This window comes from Suricata suricatta, chromosome 3 (genome assembly GCF_006229205.1).
Source record: "Suricata suricatta isolate VVHF042 chromosome 3, meerkat_22Aug2017_6uvM2_HiC, whole genome shotgun sequence".
NCBI classification, from domain to species: Eukaryota; Metazoa; Chordata; class Mammalia; order Carnivora; family Herpestidae; genus Suricata; species Suricata suricatta.
In genome coordinates this window covers 36541644-36564388 of record NC_043702.1, presented here as the reverse complement: position 1 = coordinate 36564388, position 22745 = coordinate 36541644, and the positions used below count along the sequence as shown (strand labels likewise).

At 41.8% G+C, this 22745-nt stretch overlaps 1 protein-coding gene and 1 long non-coding RNA gene across 2 annotated transcripts in view; one reads left to right on the top strand and one right to left on the bottom strand.

Annotated features, from left to right (window-relative positions):
• The window catches only part of ANKRD44 (ankyrin repeat domain 44), a 313931-nt gene that overhangs the window by 239295 nt on the left and 51891 nt on the right, over positions 1-22745 (bottom strand). The gene's annotated exons all lie outside the window — the stretch shown is intronic.
• On the top strand, positions 1372-3962 carry LOC115287580. Its single transcript, XR_003906546.1, has 2 exons — positions 1372-1477; positions 3757-3962. It is a non-coding gene; the product is annotated as an uncharacterized LOC115287580 (long non-coding RNA).

The following is a 22745-nucleotide window of genomic DNA, read 5'->3' as shown; positions in this document are numbered from 1 at the left end:
AATTCTCAATCTGTATTAATGGTTTCCTTTATTGCTTCCACTAACTCCTGTCCTCTGATATTTCTTTCAAAGGAAAAAATAACTTCTTCTAAAAAAAAAACACCTCATTTGGTGATAAATTGAGTATCTAGCATAGGGATGGACTAAAACCTTTCACATAAAGAAATAGCTTCAGGGCAACTTCTTTAAAAAGGAATCATTTGCAGACGGGTGGTCTGAAGCTTTGCTTTCAGAGAGAGCTAAACCCGGGACTGCAGAAGCAGGGCCGGGGCTGGCAAGGGGCCAAGCTCCTCGGGTACCCGGTGTCCCACTGCATCGCTGGCCCCTTTCCAAGACTCTGTAGGGGTGAGCACTATTAGCCGGCCGGGGGTTAGCGGACACCTCTGATGCACACAACTCAAGGTATGAAAACTCCTGGTGGACCATGTCCTCTGCTTGTCCCGCCTGATCCCACGTGCATGTCCTTGTCCTGCTAACCAATTAAAAATAACCAAGAAATTATTCTGGTTTTAACAAAAAGCAATCCTCTTGGGGCAGGAAGAAGAAGATGGCCAAGCTGTGAGAAAGAGGTGTCAGAACCAAGCAGAGCTGAACAAGAACTGGACCAGGGACCAGAAGACCTCAGGGCCAGCCCCGCTCCTGCCACTTCCTGGCTACATATGTTGAAGTGAGTCCACTTCACAGAGCTCCGTTTTCCTCATAGGCAAAGCTGAGATAACACCTGTCCTGACTGCCCCATGGCTTGGTTATGAAGACCCAATAAAGAGATAATTAAATAGAGATAAATCTACATAAAAATACCTGTATAAAACTATACATACATGCAAGTATTGTTAGAAAGAAAAGGGAGATGAAAAGAAATCTATTATCACCAGACGAAAAACTTAAGACATTCAGGAGTCCTAAATTCCTAAAAAAAGATTTGGCGACAGAACAATTTGAACCATGACTCTGGAGTCGCACAGTCTTAGCTCTGTGTCAAGTAACCTTAGCTCTGTCAAGTAACCTCTCTGGGCCTCACTGTTCTTGTCTATACAGTGGGGATCACAGTGTCTAGTCCCCTTGAAGGTTTGACGAGGTTGACTGATAATCATGTAAAGACCTTAGCTTGGTGGCAAGCAGATGGTAAGTGCTGCACAAATGTTAGTCTTGGTTACTATTGTCAAGGAATTACTGTTATTGTCACTGTTTCCCCTGCCTCCCAGGATTGTGGCGAATAGTAAGGATCAGATGTGTCAGGTAGGAAGCCGTCAACAGATGGTCACCATTACTCTACTTGAGTCATCAGCTTTCCTCTCAACAGGACAAAGGGGTATGGCTATGGGCCACATTTTCCCTTTCTCATCAAGAGGTTTCTTTTTTTAGGTCCAATTCTTTATGGGCTTTGTGTATGAGCAGGTGGACTGTGAGGGATCTGGTCAACACCCTTCCCAATTCAGACACTGGTATGGTCACAATAATCTCTAGCGGCTGGATGGTAAGTACAAATTTTCAAGGTAAGAGCAGAAGCAGTATGAGCTCCATGTCCTGTAGCTATTTGACCCTGTAGCTGATCACGGTGGCTGGCAGGAACCCAGCGGATCACCAGGACTATCAGACATAAGGAGCAAAAGAAACAAAGGAAGAAAAGCTACTTATAGAGAAGTTACATAGAATGTGCAACTACGTTCTTAGAAGTCTTTGTGAGTGGGAATTTGTGTCACTGATCTTACCAATGCTTTTATTCCAATGTAGAAAATATAGGAGGAAAATCACAAAAAGGCAACAAATATTCATTTCATGTCAAATTTCACATAAACCACATGTAAATACAATACAAATAACATTCTCTTTGGAAATGTCAAAAATATTAGTTATGTTCTTTGGTCTGTTAAAACAAAATTCTTTAAGCAATATAGGCAAATATGGAAAGACTTGGAAAATGGAAATGAGACATTTCTTTTTAATTTTTTAAAATTTGTATTTATTTTTGAGGGAGAGAGAGACAGAACGTGAGTGGGGGAGGGGCAGAGAGAGAAAGAGATGCAGAATTCTAAGCAGGCTCCAGGCTCTGAGCTGTCAGCACAGAGCCCAATGCGGGACCCAAACCCACAAACTGTGAGATCATGACCTGAGCCAGAGTTGGTCACCCAACCAACTGAGCCACCCAGGCACTCCGAAATGAGAAATTTTTAAATGAATTAAGATCATCCATATTCAAACCTCCCAGAGATGATGCTATTAACACTTTGATATATATTATTTCATACTTTTCCTGTTTGTGTATATATAAAAATAGAAAATTTATCCCAAAACAAGTTTTAAAACTCTCGCTAATTAAGTCCTTAAAAAGCAGAGAGGGGACTTTAAGACGTAATGAATTAAATAATGATAGTACTTTTTCCTTTTGTAATTAAAAGCCTAGGAGAACACGGAGATTGGCTTTCAGTGATTACTGATGGGTATTTATGAAGTACTTACATCGTGCCAAACACACACCTAATGTCCATAGAGAAATTAACCCCTGTGGCTTTCATAATGGTTCTATAAAATGGGAAGAATTATTGTTCCTGGAAACAAGGTACACTGAAGTTAAGTAACTTGCCGCAAGTCACACAGTAGGCAAACTGCTAACCTGGTATTAGCACTCGGCAGTAGGGCTCCAGAGGCCAAGTCCTTGACTACCTTGCTATGCTGCCTCCCAAACAAGATGCAACTTTATCACTAGAAAAGGAAAAGAGAAAATCCCTATGCTTACCCATAACTTGGCAGCAAAAGTTATAGATTACAGTGATGGCTGAGCTAATCATGAAACTGCCTAATATGCTGAAAATCACAACACACCCAAAAAATCTAGGAAACAGATACTGATTAAAATAAACAGAGCTTACATTTCACAAGCAAAGTTGGAAGGAATATTCTTGGAAGGTGGGATATCGGTGTCAAATGTAACAGCCAACAAGCTTTCTTCGAGGATGCGCTGCCTGTGTTTAGGTTTATGACTTAAAGGTTAGACTGCCAAGAATTTTTTGAAAGGTTGATACATCTGTGGCTGCATTTCCCCAGAGCACCATAACCCACAGCCTTGCCAAAATTAAATAAAAGGACTGACTGTCCTCTTTCTTCCTCTGCCTTAAGAATGTCACCATTTGAACTCTGTGGGAAATAAAGCTACAATGGACTCAGCATTCAGGAGGAATTTTCTGCTTGGATTGCAATCAAAACTCCTTATTCCATGACTGGGTCCTAGTAGTCTCAAAGGGCAGCTAGAGGAAGATCCAAACACTCATCCCTTCCAAAGAATTGGAAAAGGAAAACCATGTGAGCTAGAAAGGGACATAATTAATTGTAACATTGGTACTGCAACGACAGGGGTACATCCTAGGCTATGACATGTGAAAGTCACTGGAGTAACCAAAGAAAAGGAACGTTAAGTAAAAACAGGGGAGAGGTTTCCAATAGAGGAGAGAGTATATTAATCAGGAAAGGGAACTACTATACCAAACATCCCCTATATCTTGGCGGACTTGCTCATGGTACACTCCAGGGCAGACCAGGAGAGGGCTGGGCTCCATGCAGCTATTCAGGGTCTTAGGCCCCTTCCTCCAGTGGCTTCATCATCTTCCAGGGCCTCAGGGCCCTCTTCCAAATCCTGTGCTTACAGTCAACAAACCAGGAGAGTGGACAGGTGATGAGTCCTGGCTACTTTCGGGCCTCATCCCTAGAAACCCCCCATGTAATCCCTTACTTTGTGTCTCCTCATTTTTTTAACTGTAGGCACAGGATCCAGAAGAGGATGCCAAGGCCCCAGAAGATGTTTCCACCCATCTGAAAGAAAGGCTGGGAAATGGGCTGAAAAGAAAAAGAATACACAGTTTGATAAGGAGGAAGGAAATCAATCAGATTTTGACAAAATTGATGTGCCTTTACCTAAGTCATTGGCAGCAGTCATTCTGCTGGAAATAAATTTATTTGAGCCTCAATTATCAATTTGGTTCTCAAGACTTCCCATTCTGAAAATCTAACAAAACAGTAAGAAGTAAAAATAATACAGTCTGTCCTTAAGAAACCCAATGCTCAAAGGAGCGCATGACCTTAGAAGTAATGAAGCACAAAGCCTTGCCTTCTTAACCTCATCCAGACCCAGAGATAGAGGATGGGGTACCCTTGTGGCAGTGACAGGGTGAATTCCACTTGGTCTGAGCCCCAAAATGTACCTACTGTCCCAGCTCCAATGATATGGTGCAGGGGAGGAGCACAATCCTAAAAAATGATCGTCGTTCAAAATCTGTCCACACAGGAGAAGAGGCCTTAGCGTCTGGAAGAGGGCTCACCTCCTCTTAGAAAGAAGCTTGTCTTAATGGCAACAAGTCCATTTGCCCCGAATGGAAGTCAGTTAGTGAGATTCCTTTCCTGGCTCTGTTCCCTTCTCACCTCTCCCCTTCCCCCGCATCAGCTTTCCCATCTAAAGGAGAACAGAGCGCTCAGGCACTTCTTGAAGCATGCCAAGGAGAGATGGAATGTGTTGTTACACCAGTGATAAGCAAAACACTACATCACATCCGTAAAATATTTTTCAAGAAAGTTCTTTCATATTTGCTATTTTATTTGACTCTCGTCTTTTTCCTTCAAGCCAAATAGTCTTTCACAACACTTTTCAATGGTTTGAGGCTTCACTGACACAAAACACGGTCCCAGTACATTCTACCCTGGGCACACCCTCCTGCTGAGAAGAAGGAGAATGATATCTGAAATTGGAGAGCCCGGCTCCATCCAAGTCCTGACCCTGTCACTTACTAGCGCTATGACTCAATTTATGTCACTCATTTTCTTTGAGACTGTTTCCTCCTGTGTTAAGCAGATCTAGTGCTGCCTGACTAGGCATGGCTCTTAACAGGGTCCAACGGGATAAAATGTGCAAGAGCATTTTGTAAATGTGGTGTCATAGCTTCCTTCTGGAAATGAGCAACATGCCTCTACCCGAGGTAGACCTGCTAGAAAATATGAGTTGGATTACATAAATATTAAACTAATTGTTGTACTTTATTCTTCAACCAATATCTGATGACTTCTAAATTGACTTAACAAAGGGAATTAAAAAAGCTGCTTATATTCTATTTCATATCACAGTTTCTGATTGTTTAGCAATACTCAAGTTGAACCACATTCATCTTTGGCCAAAAGAAATAATAATAATGCAATTAATTCTAAACTACATACTGTTCAATTGTTCTTCCAGCTTTCTCTCATAGGACACCACAAAGCCAAAACCACAGGGGAATATCTATGGACCACTGGCTGTATGTTTTTCTTTCTACATTTTCATAGCCAAATAATATATAAATATGTTCTCAATTAAAAAGTTTCAAGCAATACAAAAAAATACAGAGTGAACTAGAAAACCCCACCTGTCTTTATTTCCTAGAGGTAATCAACCATCAATTTGTCTGCTGTGTATCCTGCCAGACTTCTTGTGCCTAGATGCAAAAATCCCTTGTTATATTTTGTTATGCAATTGGGATCATACTTTACAAACTGCTCTTTAACTTGCTTTTTTGACTTTTCATAGATTATTCCCCTATCTACCTCATTCTTCTTAGTAGCATCTGGTTTCTGCTGGGTGAATACCCCAAATTTTACTTGACCCTCTTGATAGAAATTTGGTGGCTCCCAATTTTCAAAATCACAAAGCTTTGCTAAACTTTTAAAGTTAAACTGCCCCTGGACTCCATTTTATGGCCTCTCTCCAAATTTCACTTGAAACCCATGTGCTGTAAAGCTCCTCCTAATACTCTCTTCCTCCCAGCGTTGAGTAGAAGGCTCTTTTTTGAAGAGTGTGAACTCTACCCCTGAGCCCTTTAAAGAAGAGGCTGACGAGAGTGTTAGCACTTTAGATGCAAGGCTCGGTCTTTCACACTGCACCCCTTACTCACTGGGAAGAGCATTTGTTCACTTGGTCGTGTGTTTTACCTGCAGAGAGAATGGACTTCTACCTATGGCTTTCTGTGTGAAGCGTTACAAACTTCAACTTCAACACACACACGTGTGCACACACACACTCACTAACAATGCTAAAACCAAAGAAAGGGGCATATGTGTAAAAATCTTGGCACACTCTAAGGAATTATCTACCCAGGTAAGCGTGGTCGTGGGTTCTATAAAATAACTAAATAGAATGATATTGCTAGAATCTTCTACAACAGCAAAACTATCTTCCCTTGGAATTTCCAAATTTTAATATTTGTTGATTGCCTACCATGTGCTGAATCAAAAGCAGTATAAGATCCAGACTCTGCCTTCCAGAAGCTATAAGCCAGTTGAAGGGGATGAGGACCGTACACATAAAACAATTAGCTAACAATGTAAAGTGGACAAGCAATGCAAAATGATGGGTGAGCAAACGAATGGCATAGGCACTAAGTGCTCGAGGAGGGGCTCTCGGTGGCAGGAAAATCAAACAAGTGATTCTGAACAGGGGCCTCAGCACTGCCGTGGGAGCTTAAAGCACCAAGTCAACTGATAGGGGCTCTTTGTCCTATGACCATAAAATGATAAATTCTGTCTGTAAGAGAAATCTGAGCATAATTGTACACTTGATGTGCAGAGGAAATAATGCTCCAGGAGGTGAAAACCTGACAGATGCCATTCAGAGAGGCTCAGGACAGACTCTAAATGATGTCTGGGATCCCCCAACCCCTCTCCCTTCTGCAGGCCTTCTTGGAAGGATTAGAATTTAAGTTTTAGGCACTTTTCCACTCCTGATAACTGTGAGTCAATACATTAAAAAGCCATCAGTAGGATGATGGGTGGCTCAGTGGGTTAAGTGCCCAACTTTGCCTCAGGTAATGATCTCATGCTTAGTGGTCATTGGGCTCTGCACTGACAGTGTGAAACCTGCTTGGTATTCTCTCTCTCCCTCTCTCTTTGCCCCTCCCCTACTTTTACTTTCTCTCTCTCTCTCTCTCTCTCAAAAAAAAAAAAAAAAAGCTATCACTAAGCACCTACTGTGCACCCGTTGCCTAAATTAAGACCAGATTAAGAAGATGCATGATCTTCTCTTGAAAGCATTCACAGGTATGTGAACTATGTACTCCAACTCAACAGTGTCCTGAACCACCTCCCTGGCTAGTCAATGGTAGAGCCTGAACTCATAAAAATAGAAGCCACAGGAGACCATGAAAGATATATTTCTGTGGGCCAATGAAATAGAGAATATCATAGAACATTTCTTGTTTTAACTTCTTCCCATAATGCCAAAGATCAGTATGGTCTACAGAGCCTAGTAGTTTCTCTTGACTCCCTGGTTAGAGGTGCTGCCCATGTATTCCTTTTATGGAGCTTCTAAAAAAGGTTCCCTTCTCTTTCTCCATTTATACCAAAGAGACTCTCAGTCTAAGCCCCAAACTGCCGATCCTTCCCCCCAAAAAACTACTAAAAAAGAAAGGAAGGAAGGAAGGGGGGTGGGAGAGGAAGACAGAAAGAAACTTTACAGTAGCTGTTGAGAAAAAGAGTCACTGAGCCAGGTCCAAGTTCACATAGAGTACACAGCAAACGGGAAGGCCTGAACACTATTCTGCCTTGACTCTCCCAGAAGCAGCAAAGGCACATCAGCATTCAGAAATATTAGAGGGGAAATGGGGAGAAGCAAGGCATTGGTGTCAGTCTCTCACCAGAAGGGAAGAAAATGGATGGAACAAAGCGTCCTTTGAAGCCCAGGCCTCAGCAGAGACGGCGGTGGTGTGGCTCGGAGCTGATGAGGGGCGGCACAGACTGGTCTTTAGAGCAAACGTGACTCCTTAAAGTAGCTTGCCATCAACTGTGGCTCCTGAATAATAGCTGACTGTATTATTTTTTTCCCCAAGAATAGACCTTTGTTCTCATACAGTACTGCACTCTGGAACGTTTCAGTACTAGTTACTATGCTTAAAAGAAAGGCACAAAATATCACATTTGTTCAAAACAAGGAAGGAATCAATTATTAAATCATCTTTTCTAAGAACTCACCAATCTATAAATAAAACATGTTTGGAAAATAAATATTCTCCTGCCTGTGCTGTTTTTCCTTTCACCAGCATTAACTTAAAGGGTACCACTCCAGCAATACCTTTCTCAAATAAGGAGCCTCACGAACTCACTTGTGTTCAAGCTATGCCGCTAAAACCATTTTTTTTAAGAAATGGGGCTGTACTCAAGGAAACACGTGCTCATTAAAAATATTTCATGGCATTAGCGTTTTCGCTGGGAGCTTCGATCTGTGTGATGTCTTTAATGCTGGTTCCATTTGTGCCCCCTGTCCACCTGCACAAATGTGCAAATGACAGCTGATCCACAAGAACTGGACAAAAGGAACCCGGAGCTTAGTTACACATCCCAGAGCATCATCCCCAAGGACACTAAAGGTCCGATTGTGTTATCTATTTTGTGACAGATTGGGAATTAAATGATCAGATTCTTGGGGCTCCTGGGTGGCTCAGCTGGTTAAGCCACCGACTCTTGATTTTGGCTCAGGTCATGATCTCACAGTTCTTGAGGTCAAGCCCCACAATGGATTCTGTGCAGACAGTGTGGAGTCTGCTTGAGACACTCTCTCTCTCTCACTCTCTCTCTCCCTCCCTCCCTCCCTGACCCTCCTTCATGTGATCTCTCTCAGAAGTAAATAAATTAAAAATAAAGTGAATGATCAGACTCCAAAATAATTTCATAATAAAAGATAATGTTTAATTTCTGAAAAGTGACATCCTTGTCACTTGTAGTTTATTCCCACTGCTCCCCCTTGTTAGTCTGCACCAGTAATGCAAAGGTGACCTTCCCACTCCCGAGACGCACCCGCTCCCTCCCTCCTCAGGGCTTCTGCACAGACCATGCCCTCTCTCTAAAGCATCATATACACCCTTCCTCAGACAGTTAAATCCAATTCACCTTTCAGATCTCAATTCAAAAGCCCCTGGTCCAGGAGAGCTCCCTGCCTGGTCCTCCTCTCACTCCCTGCCTAGATGAGATTTCTGTGCTTTTCCTACAGAGCACTTACCACAGTCTGTAGATGAATTACCTAACTATGGTCCTTTGATTAATATCCATCTTCCATGGAGGACAGACTACAAGCCCTGTTAGAGCAGAGGCTATGGCTGTTTTGCTCTCACTGGATTTTTGGAGCCTAATACAGTGCCTGGCACATAGTAGGCACTCAATTATTAGCGGAATGAATTAACATGTCCTGACCCCCTCCCCTAGTGAACGGTGAAGACAAAGACTCCATCCTGAGAAGTACCTGGTCAAATGCCTCAACACAGCACTAGGAAGTTCGCTCTTCTCAGTGAATGTGGTTTACTGTGGTCTGTGTGTGATCATGGCCCTGACAAAGAAGTGGTTCAGCCCTAAGGGTAGCAGAATATGATAGAAGGATTAGGTTCCTCAGCATAGCACAGAAAACCTCAAACAGCAATGGCTTAAGCAAGATAGATGCCTATTTTCCCTCATAAACAAGGGTCTATGGAAAGTTACCCAGGACCGGTATAGTGCTCTACAGTAATAAGGACCCAGGTTCCATTTACCTTCCTGCAAAACTCTCCTCAGCATCTGCTCCATGCCTCTACACAATGATTCATAATGGCTGCTCGAGTCCAGGCATCTCATCCAATTCCAGGCATCAGGAAAAAAGAACGGATTAAAGAAGGGGGATGTATCCCCTTTCTGAAAATTTCATCCTTAAGTCTTTTAGCCAGAATGTAGTCACACAGCCATCCCTAGTGTGGCAAGGGAAGTTTAGAAGGAGAATCCTTATTCCAGGAAAAGCTTATATTACTTTTAAAGAAAGGAAGGAAGGCTGGATACTGGACTGCAAAAATACTTGAGGGGGCCCAGTTTGCTGTTCCTGGTAACAGCAAGGCTCTCTCCAAGTGGACATTACCTAAGCAGTCAGGACTGACCGAAAGAGAAGAGGAAGGCTGTCTGTTCATTAGCAAGTAATTCCAGCCTTGATGCGAGGAAACAAGTTAGTGTCCATGCGAGATGACGAAGTGACCATGCACACAGGAGTTGTGAAATTCTTTTCATTCTGCTTTGACTTTATTTTCTAAACTTCATAAAACTTTTGCAAAATTTTCACTATCCCAGAAAGCAAAGTTTCACATTTATATACCTGCCAATTCTACTGCATACCTTCCTTGAGTTCAGTAACCTGTCTTTGGAAGTTTTAATATCTAGATGGATTTCAGACCCTGAACAAGAGGGCAAAATGTGACCAGGTGAATCTTTGTATAAATCAAATGCAACCAGTCTGATTTTTCTAGAATGGTTTTAACGTGTGTTTCCAGTGAAATGAAGGGCTTTTCATTTTTCTGCAAATCTCTCAAACATACCCCTTATATGCATTTTTGGTTATATGATTTCTACATTTTCTAAAAAATCAATGGCTGAACTGTTGGATATAAAAGAAAATTCACATAGAAATATACATTCAAGAGGTAGGTCAACCTAGGTTGATACCTTCTCTTAAAAAAGAGTTGTTCAGGGGCGACTGGGTGGCTTAGTCATTTAAGCGTCCAACTCTTGGTTTCAGCTGAGGTCATGATTTCATGGTTCATGAGTTTGAGCCCCGTGTAGGGCTCCGTGCTGACAGTGTGGAGCCTGCTTGGGATTCTCTCTCTCTCTGTCTCCGTCTCTGTCTCTCTCTCCCTCACTCCCTCTCTCTCCCCCTAACCTACTCATGCTTTCTCTTATTTTCGAAATAAATAAACATTTTTTTAAAAAAGTTGTTCAAACTGCAACCACTAAGTGGGCATTTTAGGAATCAAGAGGAAAAGCTGGGTAAGAAGCAAGATGGAAATTCCAAACACCGTTCTATACACAGCAATCTAGTGACACTAGTGACAGTTGCTAGAAGCCCAAAGGAAACCTCCGCACAACTGGTGGCAATGCTCCCTCACTTGGTCCTAGCAGGACTTCATCTGAAGGTGACAGTGCTTTACGCCCAGTTTAAATTGAGTGAGGCTACAGCAGTCCTGAAGTAAGTGTTTTTGATTAGCCACAGCAGCATGTGGTAATGTTTTATTGTGGATAGGAGTGATCTCAGAAAGATCCAAGAACATGGTATCCTACATAATAACCATATCTCATAATCTTATGGTCTGTTCCCCACCCACCCTACCCCCACTGGACCACACCCATCCTCTCTTAAAAGTGATTGTTTGCTCTTTGCAGTCAGGAAATTCTATAATATGCTAAACTGTGATCAAAGGCCTCCCCATCAGCTTCCCCAGATACACAATCCCCAGCTGGCAAAAACTCAGAAGCATCCTATTCACTGTGAATACATTTAATTTTTGGACTGAAGGCACATAAATTTGTACTATGCAGCCCATAATGATCATGCATTTGAAGATCATTCCTACTTTCCAGGGCAAATTTTTTCCTTTTGAATCTTGGTCCTCTTTCTGAAGTCTACCAAGAGATCAGGCCTCGAAAATTAAAAGGGAATTTTCTATAGCCAGAGCAGATGCTCAGAAAAGCTTACATCTTCAAAGAAGAAAAGGAAAAAGAATTAAATTTGTCAAAGTGTGAGGATGCTAATAGGCATTACACACATACACATATAGGCAAACACATACATATGCACACACAGGGCTTAGTATTCAAATAAGCTTGGGAAATACTGATTAAAAAATGAAAAAGATCTCTTTCTTGCAGACCTTCTCAGAGCCTTTATTATTATCAATATGCATTATGGATGTCCAAGAGAGGCATAGTAGACAGGTTTTCTACTTGAACTCTTGTTTATCAGAGCATTTTCTATAGCAAGACCTCTTCGAGTATACATAACCAAATGCTGGACTGCAAAGAAATATATCAAAATTAAATAGAATTATCTGTGGGTACAGAAGTTTATAAGTAATTTTAATTCTCTGTATTTCCAAATTCTCTATAATACATTTATATTGCTTTTATCATCTGAAAACCTTACAGATGAGAAGAGAAAAATATTTGGATCTATATTATTTTAATATTTTTAAGAATCAGAAGCAACTGAAGGTGAGAATTTTCTTTCTCACAAAAAATAGAGGTATTCATTGTTTTTTAATAATTTTTTTAAGATTTTCTTATTTTTTATTTTAGAGAGAGAAAATCTTTTCTTTTATTTAATGTTTATTTATTTATTTTGGGGGAGAGAGAGAAACAGAGAGAAAGGGAAAGAAAGAATCCCAAGCAGGCTCCCTGCTGTCACAGCATGGAGCCCAATATGGGGATCATGACTTGAGCTGAAATCAACAGTCAGGCACTCAACTGACTGAGCCACCCAGGCACCCTTGTTTTTTGCTTTTTTTTTAAGATTTTATTTTTAAATAATCCTTACATCCAAAAGATTGAACTCACAACCCCAAGATCAAAAGTCACCCTCCACCTACTAAGCCAGCCAGGCACCCTGAGGTGTTAATTGTTTTTAAAGATTTATTGTATGCCTCCACTATGCCAGGTTCTGGTATTAACGTGAGTAATGAAAAGAAGATTTTGATGATTTACCACAAAGTGCTGGTGGCCTAAATGAGGAAAAAGAAACTCTTCAGAGATTCTCCTGCTACTAATATATAAACTAAAGCCTGCAAACATTATAAAAATACTTGTACAGTATTAATCTCAAAAAAATTTATTTATCTATTGTGTTTTCCCCCCTCATCATTTAAAATGTCTCTTTTTCGGTTTAATTTCTGGATTTACCTTTTAATAGTGCTCTGTATATAAAATCTTGCTGGGGTGCATTGTAAACACAACTTATTAATAGATCTTTAAACTCTATTGTTCATTCTTTTATCAATTTATTGAATGCCTTTTATACTCCAAGAAGTGTATGATTATTCTGGGAGAATTCCATAAAAGTAGATCCTTCTTCATGACTGGTTATTTTAGTAGCTAATACAGGTAATAGATTTAATACTCTTTATAAAATAATAAAGAAAACAATCAGCACAGAAAAACAAAAGTCATAACTGATCTGTGTAGCCAATATTTTATATATGATGTGTCGCTCTGTCTTGCTGGATTTCAGTTTGATAATCATACTAACTTGGACTCTCTAGAGAAGTAAAAGCAATTTAGTTCTGGCCAAAAGAAAAAAATGTTCAGTGATGCTTGATCCTGAGGCATCCTACATTTCCAGTTATACCAGCTTTCTCAAAACAGACCGGACGAGAGGCCGGCCATCAAAGTCCATCTTTAGCAATCCTACAAACCACTCTCTCACTTCGGTGTTTCTGTCCTCAGTCAGAACCACAGTGAGGAGACTGAACCGGCGGGACTACCTGTCCGGATTCACCGGGAACAAAGAACTCTTCTTCTCACGGGCCAGGCGGTCCTCCTGCTGAGTGTGCTCCTCCGGTGCTTCTGGGAATGGCCCCCTTCCTTTCAGCTTGAGGAGAAGGTCAAGAATGGTCAACAGGATACGGTAATTCAGGCAGAGTTTGGGGTCTGATTCATTTATCAGGAGGCAAAGGAAGCTTCTGTTTGCCTCATTGCCCAAGATGAGACCAGAAAACCTCAGAGCACTCTCTGCAACTCACAAAGGAGAAAGCCAGGGAAACTGGGTCAGCCCCAAAGCCCCCTCCGTCAGACTCCTCAGTCCACCAGGCTAACCAAGCTGGATGTAAGGGCCACAAATGAATGCAAGTTCCTTTGCTTCCAGACCTGAGTAGAGAGGCCTAAATTCTGTAACTAGCCAAATAAGCAGAAAACTTATTTGCTTAGGAATTACAGCTCTTCTAGAACTGAGTTTCCAGAAAGTGTTGAAATTTCCATTGATTTCATTGAGCAAGTGTTCTAATGAATAAAATGGACCTACAAAACTGTATTAGAAAAGCTCTTCATTTAGAGGAATAAATCTCCACAGATCAAAGCAAAACTAAAATAAGTCTACTGTTTTTTTAGTATTTACTGTACACATATGTTCACCAAATATACAATATGTTTCAAGTTCACACTGCTGAGTTTGTCTTAAGATGTCACTGTTCCCGCCAATAAAAGCAAGGAAGACCATAAGCCTAGCTCAAAGAACTCCTACAGACCTTAAGAAACAAGAAATCCAGTCCCACAGAAGTACAGCTTTAAGACAAAAATAATAATAACAGTAATAATAATAATCTGTTTTATAAGTAAGAGAAATTTGGGCCTGAACTCTAAGCTTTGTGTTGAGTCAGTGTTAATAAGTTAAAGTTAGCCAGGCCTCCCTAAAACTAACATATTGAAACATAAGAGAAGGCCAAGGAAACACAAAGGAAATATAGGAGAAAGTTGTGGATCCAAAACAAGGGAGTTAAGAAATCAACAGCATTACTAATAAACACAGGACATGAAGTGACCTAGGTGTAAAAGTTAGCAAATAATCATCGCCATCATATTCAAAGACACAAATGCCAAAACAGCCAAATATTCCTCACACATGGGCCACACCTCAACAGTGCGAAGAAATTCAAACCAACTTAGTTGGCTAAAAATGACAGAGGAAGTAGCTGTTGTTAAATGTTCAAGTTTCCTAATAGCTCATGTCAGCAGCCACACAAAAAGGAGGATAATTTTTGAAAAGCTTGGACAAGACTCTTAGGCAACTACCCATTGGTGATGGGAAAACAGATCAATGTATACATCACAGAATGCAATGGTATTAGAGGAAAACTGTTTCCCACTCTCATTAATTTAGCGAATAGGAAGACATGTGTGAGACTCAAAATTGGTCACTACCTACGCAGCAGGCAGTAGTTTCGGTTGACTCTCCTGGCTTATGGAAAAATTTAGGAATGTTCCTAATATTTTTCAGTAGTAATCATCGCTCTCTCTTTTTTTTAATGTTTTATTTATTTATTGAGAAAGAAAGAAAGCTTGCAACCAAGTGGGGGCAGAGAGAGAGGGAGAGGGATAATCCCAAGCAGGCTCTGCGATGTCAGCACAGAGCCCTACATGGGGCTGGAACTTAGGAACCGTGAGATCATGACCGGAGCCCAAGTCAGACACTTAACTGACTGAGCCATCCAGGTGACCTTGCTAATAATCATTTCTATTCACTGTCACCAAGCATATGTAAGGACAGAGTTGAGACCAAATACTACGTTTATCTTATGTCAGTTGAAACTTGCTGGAGAGAAAGGGAAATAGAAGAGGGGGAAAAGTACAACATTTACAAAAATGATTATTCACTTTCTACCCTCAGCAAATCTAACTAATGCCAAGCTTTGATTTGATGACATTTTTTAAATTAAATTCAAGTTAGCTAACATACAGTATAGTCTTAGCTTCAGGAGTAGAACCCAGTGATTCATCTCTTACAAATGACACCCAGTGCCCATCCCACCCCCCAAAAAAGTTTTTTAATATATTTTTTAAACTTTTTTGCCTTTATTTATTTTTGAGAGAGACAAAGAGACAGAGAGACAGAGCACCAGTGGTGGAGGGGCAGAGAGAGAGGGAGGCGCAGAATCTGAAGCAGGCTCCAGGATCTGAGCTGTCAGCACAGGGATTGATGCAGGGCTCAAACCCACAAACTGTGAGATCATGACCTGAGCTGAAGCCAGACGATTAACCAACTGAGCCACCCAGGCTCCCCTTTAATATTTTATTATTTTATTTTAGAGACAGAGAGAGAGAGTGTGTACGAGCAGGGGAGGGGGGCTGAGGGAGAGAAACACAGGGCTTGACCCCATGACTCTAGAGTCATGACCTGAGCTCACATCAAGAGTCAGGTGCTCAACCGACAGAGCCATCCAGGCGCCCCTGATTTGATGATTTTTTTAGAGAAAGCCAACTCTGCCTCTCAAGCAGAGATGCTAATCGTCTCTTTAGCAATCCCCTTGCTCCATCAAGATCACCTACCACTCCATTCGTGGTAGAAATACTGGATAAACGGGTGAGTCGAGGGCAGCCAATCTGGCGGACATACATACACTGACTGAAGAAAATACATGAAAATGTCAATTTACAAATCAGATTAATTTGAGGGCGTTCATTTTACCTTATAAAATAAAAAGGCCATTGGCTATAGTTTTTATCAGGTCAAGGGGCAGGGGGAAACTTGAGGGTGAAGTTGTCTGTGGGTTACTTTTCCTCAAAGTGGCAGAATCTGCCTGACAGTCACATGAGAATCGACTTGAGACCCGCCCTTGTCGGTGGGGATCGCTCCAGGTGCACCGGCCCCGGGGCCACCGCAGTGACGCCGCCCCACGGCGCTGCAATACCTTTACGTTCTGCGAAACTGAGCAGAGGAGCATCAGACTGAAGCCGTACCTACTTCCTCCAGAAACACTTCAAAAACAAAGAAGGAAAGGGAAATAAAATATATTCCCTACTACAGTGCCCAGCCATCATGCCACCTCTTTTATCTCACTAAAATGGAAGTAGAGGGGCGCCTGGGTGGCTCAGTCCATTAAGCCTCTGACTTCGGCTCAGGTCACGATATCTCGGTCCGTGGGTTTGAGCCCTGCATCAGGCTCTGAGCTGTCAGCCCTGTCAGCCAAGGAGCAAAGCAGCTGGAGCTCGCTTTGGATTCTGTGTCTCCCTCTCTCTTTCCCCCTCCCCCACTCACATTCTTTCTGTCTCTCAAAAATTAATAAATGTTTAAAAACTTAAAAAAATAAAATGAAAGTAGTAAACAGTTGGAAGAACATGGAGGGGAGGGGAGGGTGAGTATTTTGATCCCCCCTCCCAGCCATGTTCCATTCCCAATGTTCCATTTTGTCCCAAACCATAAAATGACATCAGAAATGTGGGCACAGTGCGGTCACATGAGCTCTGATAAGGCCAGGCTTTGATGAAGGAGCTGGAAGAGATGGGGTGAAAGATGAGAGTCCAGCTATAGCCTCACAAATAACTATGCCCTGCCACACAAAACCCCTACATTTGCAAGTCATTCGGCCCAGCCATCCCCACAAAGCACGCTTCAATTCCCAGGTCTCGGGGGCTGCCAACAACCATGCTTACACTGCAACAGTGTCCCCACCCACCGCCCTGTCAGCCTTCCCGGTTACACCCACCTCACCCTCGTGCCCCTGCCAGATCTGTTTCCGGACCTGCACGTGTTCTACAGCTCAAACACCTATGGCAGCTTGCCGGGTCCGGTGTTATTCTAAGTGACGTTCATGCGTGCTCCCATTTCATCCTGACCACCATGTTACAACTTACAGGCAACTTATATCATCATTCTTTCCATTTCACAGATGAAGAAGCGGAGGCACCAAGCTGTCTAGTAATTTACCCAAGATGGCACAGCTAGGAAGTAGTGGGACCAGAATTGGAACCTAGGTGGTCTGACTCCAAACCCAGTGCTTGCAACCCCCATGTTTTACATCAACAGAACGAAATCCATCAGGTATCTCTGCATCATTTCGGTCTTCTTTCCCTCTCTGCCCCTTTGCTCCTTCCTTACTGACTGGCACAGTGCCATTCACGATGTGGTCCCCATGATGAACATGAATTGATTGAATGAGTGTCCAAGCTAATGAATAAACAGTTTTTATTCCATTCAAACATGGTCGTTATTTTCAGTGCCATAGGGGGAAAAGGGTTTCAGCTTCCGTTCAGGAAGTCTAATCTCTGAACGGGACACCAGGCAAAAAAGAAATCATATGAGAACTTGTTAGGTTAATTATTCATCTCCTCACTGTCAGCAAGGGCTCCCAAGCCAGGCAGCGGGGACATAGCTGCATCCCAGCTGTGTTACGAGTCACATGGCTGAGGACAGGGCTGGGGGCGGGGCAGGGTAGAGGAGTGCTGAAATATGGCTCCCCAATCCAGGAGACAAATATACCATTTTGTTCCTTGAGAGAAAACTTGGCAAATCTATCAGAGGGCAATCATATTGGCAGAATTCCTGGGTACCTGAATAAAATCAATCTCTTTATATAAATTGGGTTTTGTCTGGTGGTAACAAGTGAGATAAAGTAAAACCCCAAACTAAATTCATTAGGACATTTTACAAGGTACCAGTCACTTATGCATAACCTCTGACAGAATCCCCACAGCAATGTTCTGAGGTCTTATTATTAACCCCATTTGGCTTATGAGGAAACTGATGCACAAAGATGGTGACTAACTTGCCTAAAATCGTACAACAGAGTCAAGACAAGAACCCAGGTTTCCTCTCCTCAAGTCTGGCCCAAGGATCCTAGCTGAGAAGAGCAATTAATTTCCCTCAAACACAGTCTCTTCCATGGTACAGAACGTTCTGCCTGACTGAGTCCAAGAGCCCCAGCTGAGGAATGGAGGTGCCCAAGGAGAACTGGAAAGTGGCTAGCCACGGAGCCCCATGCTGCGGTTTCCGTGGGCTTAAGACACTCACTTTGTCAACTGTGCAGAATAAATAATGATTCTGGTCCTTATCACCCTCCTTCCTACTTCCCTGCTCCCCAGTTATGGAACAACACAGAAGCACAGGAGAAAAAAAGTAGTTGTATCCATACTTGTCCCTCCTGACTTCCTGCCCCTGGTGCTACAGGGACAGAAAGCAGAGCTTAATTGCCCTAATCTGGAAGGGACTGTAAAGATTAATTTCAAGTGCCAATTTGTAGGGTGTTTTTGATGTGATTAACATTTAAATGGGTGAACTTTGGGTAAGGCAGTGTCCTCCATAACATGAGTGGACCTCACCTAATCAGTGGAAGGCCTGAAGAGAACAAAAACACCAGCCTCCAGAGCAAAGAGGACTTCTCCAGCAGACTACCTTGGGGACTGGAACCGTGCCCGTTCCAATGAGAGCTGCTTCGCCCTCCTGGGTCTCTAGCCTGTCAGATGTTGGACTTCGCAGCTTCCAAAATCAAGTGAACCAATTCTGTATAATAATTACTATACGTATATTTATCTCTCCTAGTGGTTCTGTCTCTGTGGAGAACGCGGACTAATCCCAGGACCAACCTGCAATGGTGGAAGACCGTGGGAGCAAGTCTTTCCTACAGATGAAAAGGAGGGATGAGAAGCAGAGGTAGCCCGCGGTGCCCGTGCGGCGGGACGCACTGAAGTGTGTGTACTTTGGGGGGTGACGGCGAGGCTGCTGCAGTTGAGTGAAAATTTTGCTTAGAGAGAACTAACATTTTTAGCTATAACGAGAGGAAGAGTTTATAGTTCTTGAAAATTATGTAATATGTAAGAAAAATGTACTATAGAACTCACTTAATGAAAATCCCATTAGAAAATTCATTTGTATGTAAGGCAATTTGACAATAAACTATATTTGAAGAAAAGAAAATCCATTTCACAAGTGCTTTTTATCCATCTAACCTTGAAATAGGGCAAGATTTACATAAAGAGCAAGAACTTTCCAATTTTGCTCCACGTGTGGGAGAAACTGGTGGCCACCAGCATGTTTGTATTGAAACAGTACTCTGGGGGAAGAAAAAGTTTTTATGATAATTCAAAGAAAAATAACAACTTCCTGCTTATTTTTTTAAATTTTTTAATGTTTATTTATTTTTGAGAAAGAGAGACGGGTGGGGGGATGGGCAGAAAGAGAGGGAGACACAGAATCCAAAGCAGACTCCAGGCTCTGAGTTGTCAGCACAGAGCCCAACACAGGACTCGAACTAACAAACTATGAGATTATGACCTGAGCTGAAGTCAGATGCCCAGCCAACTGAGCCACCCAGTCCCCTTCCTTCCTGCTTATTTTAGATATGCATTTTCAGCAAACACATCGAGTAAAACACATAATCTCATCAGCTGCACTAAAGTTTAGTTTTTAATTTTTTTAATGTTTATTTATTTTTGAGAGAGACAGAACGTGAGTGAGGGAGGGGCAGAGAGAGAGGGAGAGAGAATCTGAAAGAGGCTCCAGGCTCTGAGCTGTCAGCACAGAGCCCGACATGGTTCTCAAACCCATGCACCGTGAGATCATGACCTGAGTCACCCAGGCACACTACTAAAGTTAATTTTTAAACAGATATTCAAAATATTGAGGCCATAGTCCTACTACAGCTGCAGCTAGAACATCAGTTGTACAGTTACCAAAATGTCTACATTGTTACAATATTTATTTGCGGAATATTTCTCATGTTGATAATTAAAAACATACAAGTGCATCTACATTTCACTTTTATGATCAATGTAGTTTTCTTTTTTTTGTTGTTTTCTTTTATTTATTTATATTTGAGAGAGGCCGTGAGCAGGGGAGGGTCAGAAAGAGAGGGAGACAGAGAATCCTGAGCAGGCTTCACGCTGCCAGCACAGAGCCCAATGCGGGGCTTGAACTCATGAACTGTGAGATCATGACCTGAGCCAAATTCAAGTGTCAGATGCTTAACTGACTGAGCCACCCAGGCACCCCGATCAGAACCATTTTCAGGGGTGCCTTGGTGGCTCAGTCGGTTGAGCATCTGGCTTCAGCTCAGGTCAGATCTCACGTTCGTGGGTTCGAGCCCCATGTCAGGCTCTGTGCAGACAACTAGCTCAGAGCCTGGAGCCTGCTTTCGGTTCTGTGTCTCCTCTCTCTGCCCCTCCCCCTCTCATGTTCTGTCTCTCTCTGTATCAAAAATAAATAAAACATTAAAAAATTTTTAAAAAACCATTTTCAAAGAAGTTTCTGGGCCAAAAATATACAAAACAGTTATTAACAAGACAGCTGATTAAAATTACAGGTTAAAATTTAAAAGTATTATTTCTATCATGAAAATCTTATATCTAAGGTGAAAGAGTAATAGGAGAATGCTTATTCCAGAAATTTTAGTCAGGGGCACCTAGATGACTCAGTTGGTTGAGCATGACTTCAGCTCAGGTCATGATCTCACTATCTGTGAGTTCAAGTCCTGTGTTGGGCTCTGTGCTGACAGCTCAGAGCCTGGAGCCTGCTTCAGATTCTGTGTCTCCCTCTCTCTCTGCCCCTCCCCGACTTGCACGGTTTCTCTCTCTCAAGAATAAATATTTAAAAAATCAAAACAAAAAGAAATTTTAACCAACTTATGAAAAACAATATGTTTGGGTGACATAGTTTTAAAATCAGTACATCAGACAATGACAATTATCAATTTGGATGTTTCCAGTTGCACATATCAAAACACACAATTACAATTTGCCTACACAATTTGGACATTTTCTCTCTTAAAATCTCATGAGGTAGGTGATTCTAGGCTTAGTTGCTCAGCAACTAGGTAGTTTAGGGGCTCATTGATATCATCTCAGAAGCAGGCCCTTTCCATCTTTTAGCTCTTGTCACCCTTGATTACTGGCAACCACCCCATTATGGTTGCAAAATGGCTGCAACAGTTCCAAAGAATGTATTATCACACATCACACAAAATGTCCAAAGAAGGAAAGGTAGAGCAAGGAGACAGTGAGGTGTAATATTTCTCTGTACCTCTCTTTTCTTTATGAAGGAAGAATAAGGAAGCATATCTTTCCCAGAAGCCCCTTTCCAACAAGTCTCATGCACCACAACCAAGTCACATTGCAACTTCTAGACCAATTTGTCCCAAATAGGAATAAGATTGCCAGGATTAGCAAAGAAGTCTTCATTCAACCCCCTTTAAGGCTGAGCATACTGCACCTGGACGCCTGAACAAAACTGGATTCTGTTAACAAGGAAGATAGTCAAGTGGGCAATCGTGAGTGCATCCCAAATATGGGTGAAGAATAATAGCTTCTACTGTTGAGTACGTTTAGTATCAGGCACCTCATTATGCACTTAAAAATGCTTTTACTTAACTCTAGTTGACACACATGATACATTAGTTTCAAGTGTACAAGGTAGTGACTCGACAATATTCAGCATTATGCTATGCTCACCACAAGTGTGGCTACCATCGGTCACCATACAACAATTATTGCATTCTCGTTGACTGTATTTCTTATACACAGCCTTTTATTCCCATGACCTGTCCACCCCATACTGGAAGCCTGTATCTCCCACTCCCCTTCACACATTTTGCCTGACCCCCCCCCCATCCTTTCCCCTCTGGCAACCATCAGTTTGTTCTCTGTGTTTACCAGTCTAATTCTGCTTTTTGTTTTATTCATTTGGGTTGTTTTTAGATTCCACTTATAAGTGAAATCAAATGGTATTAATCTTTCTCAGTCTGACTTACTTAGCATAATACTCTCTAAGCCCATCCATGTTGTTGCAAATGGCATGATCTCATCCTTTTCATGGCTATGTAATATTCCATCATGCAAACACACACACACACACACACACACACACACACACACACACACACACCCCAATCTTCCTTATCCATTCATCTATCAGTGTACCCTTAGGTTGCTTCCATATCATGGTTATTGTAAATAATGCACAAAAACATAGAGATGCACAGATCCTTTCAAATTAATGTTTTCATCTTCTTTGGGAAAATAAATGGAATTACTGAATCATATGGTATTTCTATTTTTAAGTTTTGGAGGAGCCTCCATACTGTTTTCCACATGCATTATACTATCAATTCACATCAGATAGAGGCCATTATCAGCCCCACTTTCCAGGTTAGGAAGCTGAAGCCCAGAGTGGTCAGATCGTTTCTCCAGGGTCTACACCTGGTTAGTGGCAGAAATAAGATTTAAATGATTTAAATGAAGTTGCTTTTACAACACCAAAGACTTAATCATCCATTTTCTATATAAAAGGTAGCTACTTTTTTGCATGGACCTCAAGTATATTGTAGTATAGAGGTGGAATTTAAGGAAAGGTATTAAGCAGGCTGTGTTTTAGCTTATGGGCAAGTAATAAATTGTATCATGTATCTTGAATGTATCATAGATAAGCTGCTATATAATGATTGCCACTTCAGATAGCTGTGAAATTAGGTGATTAA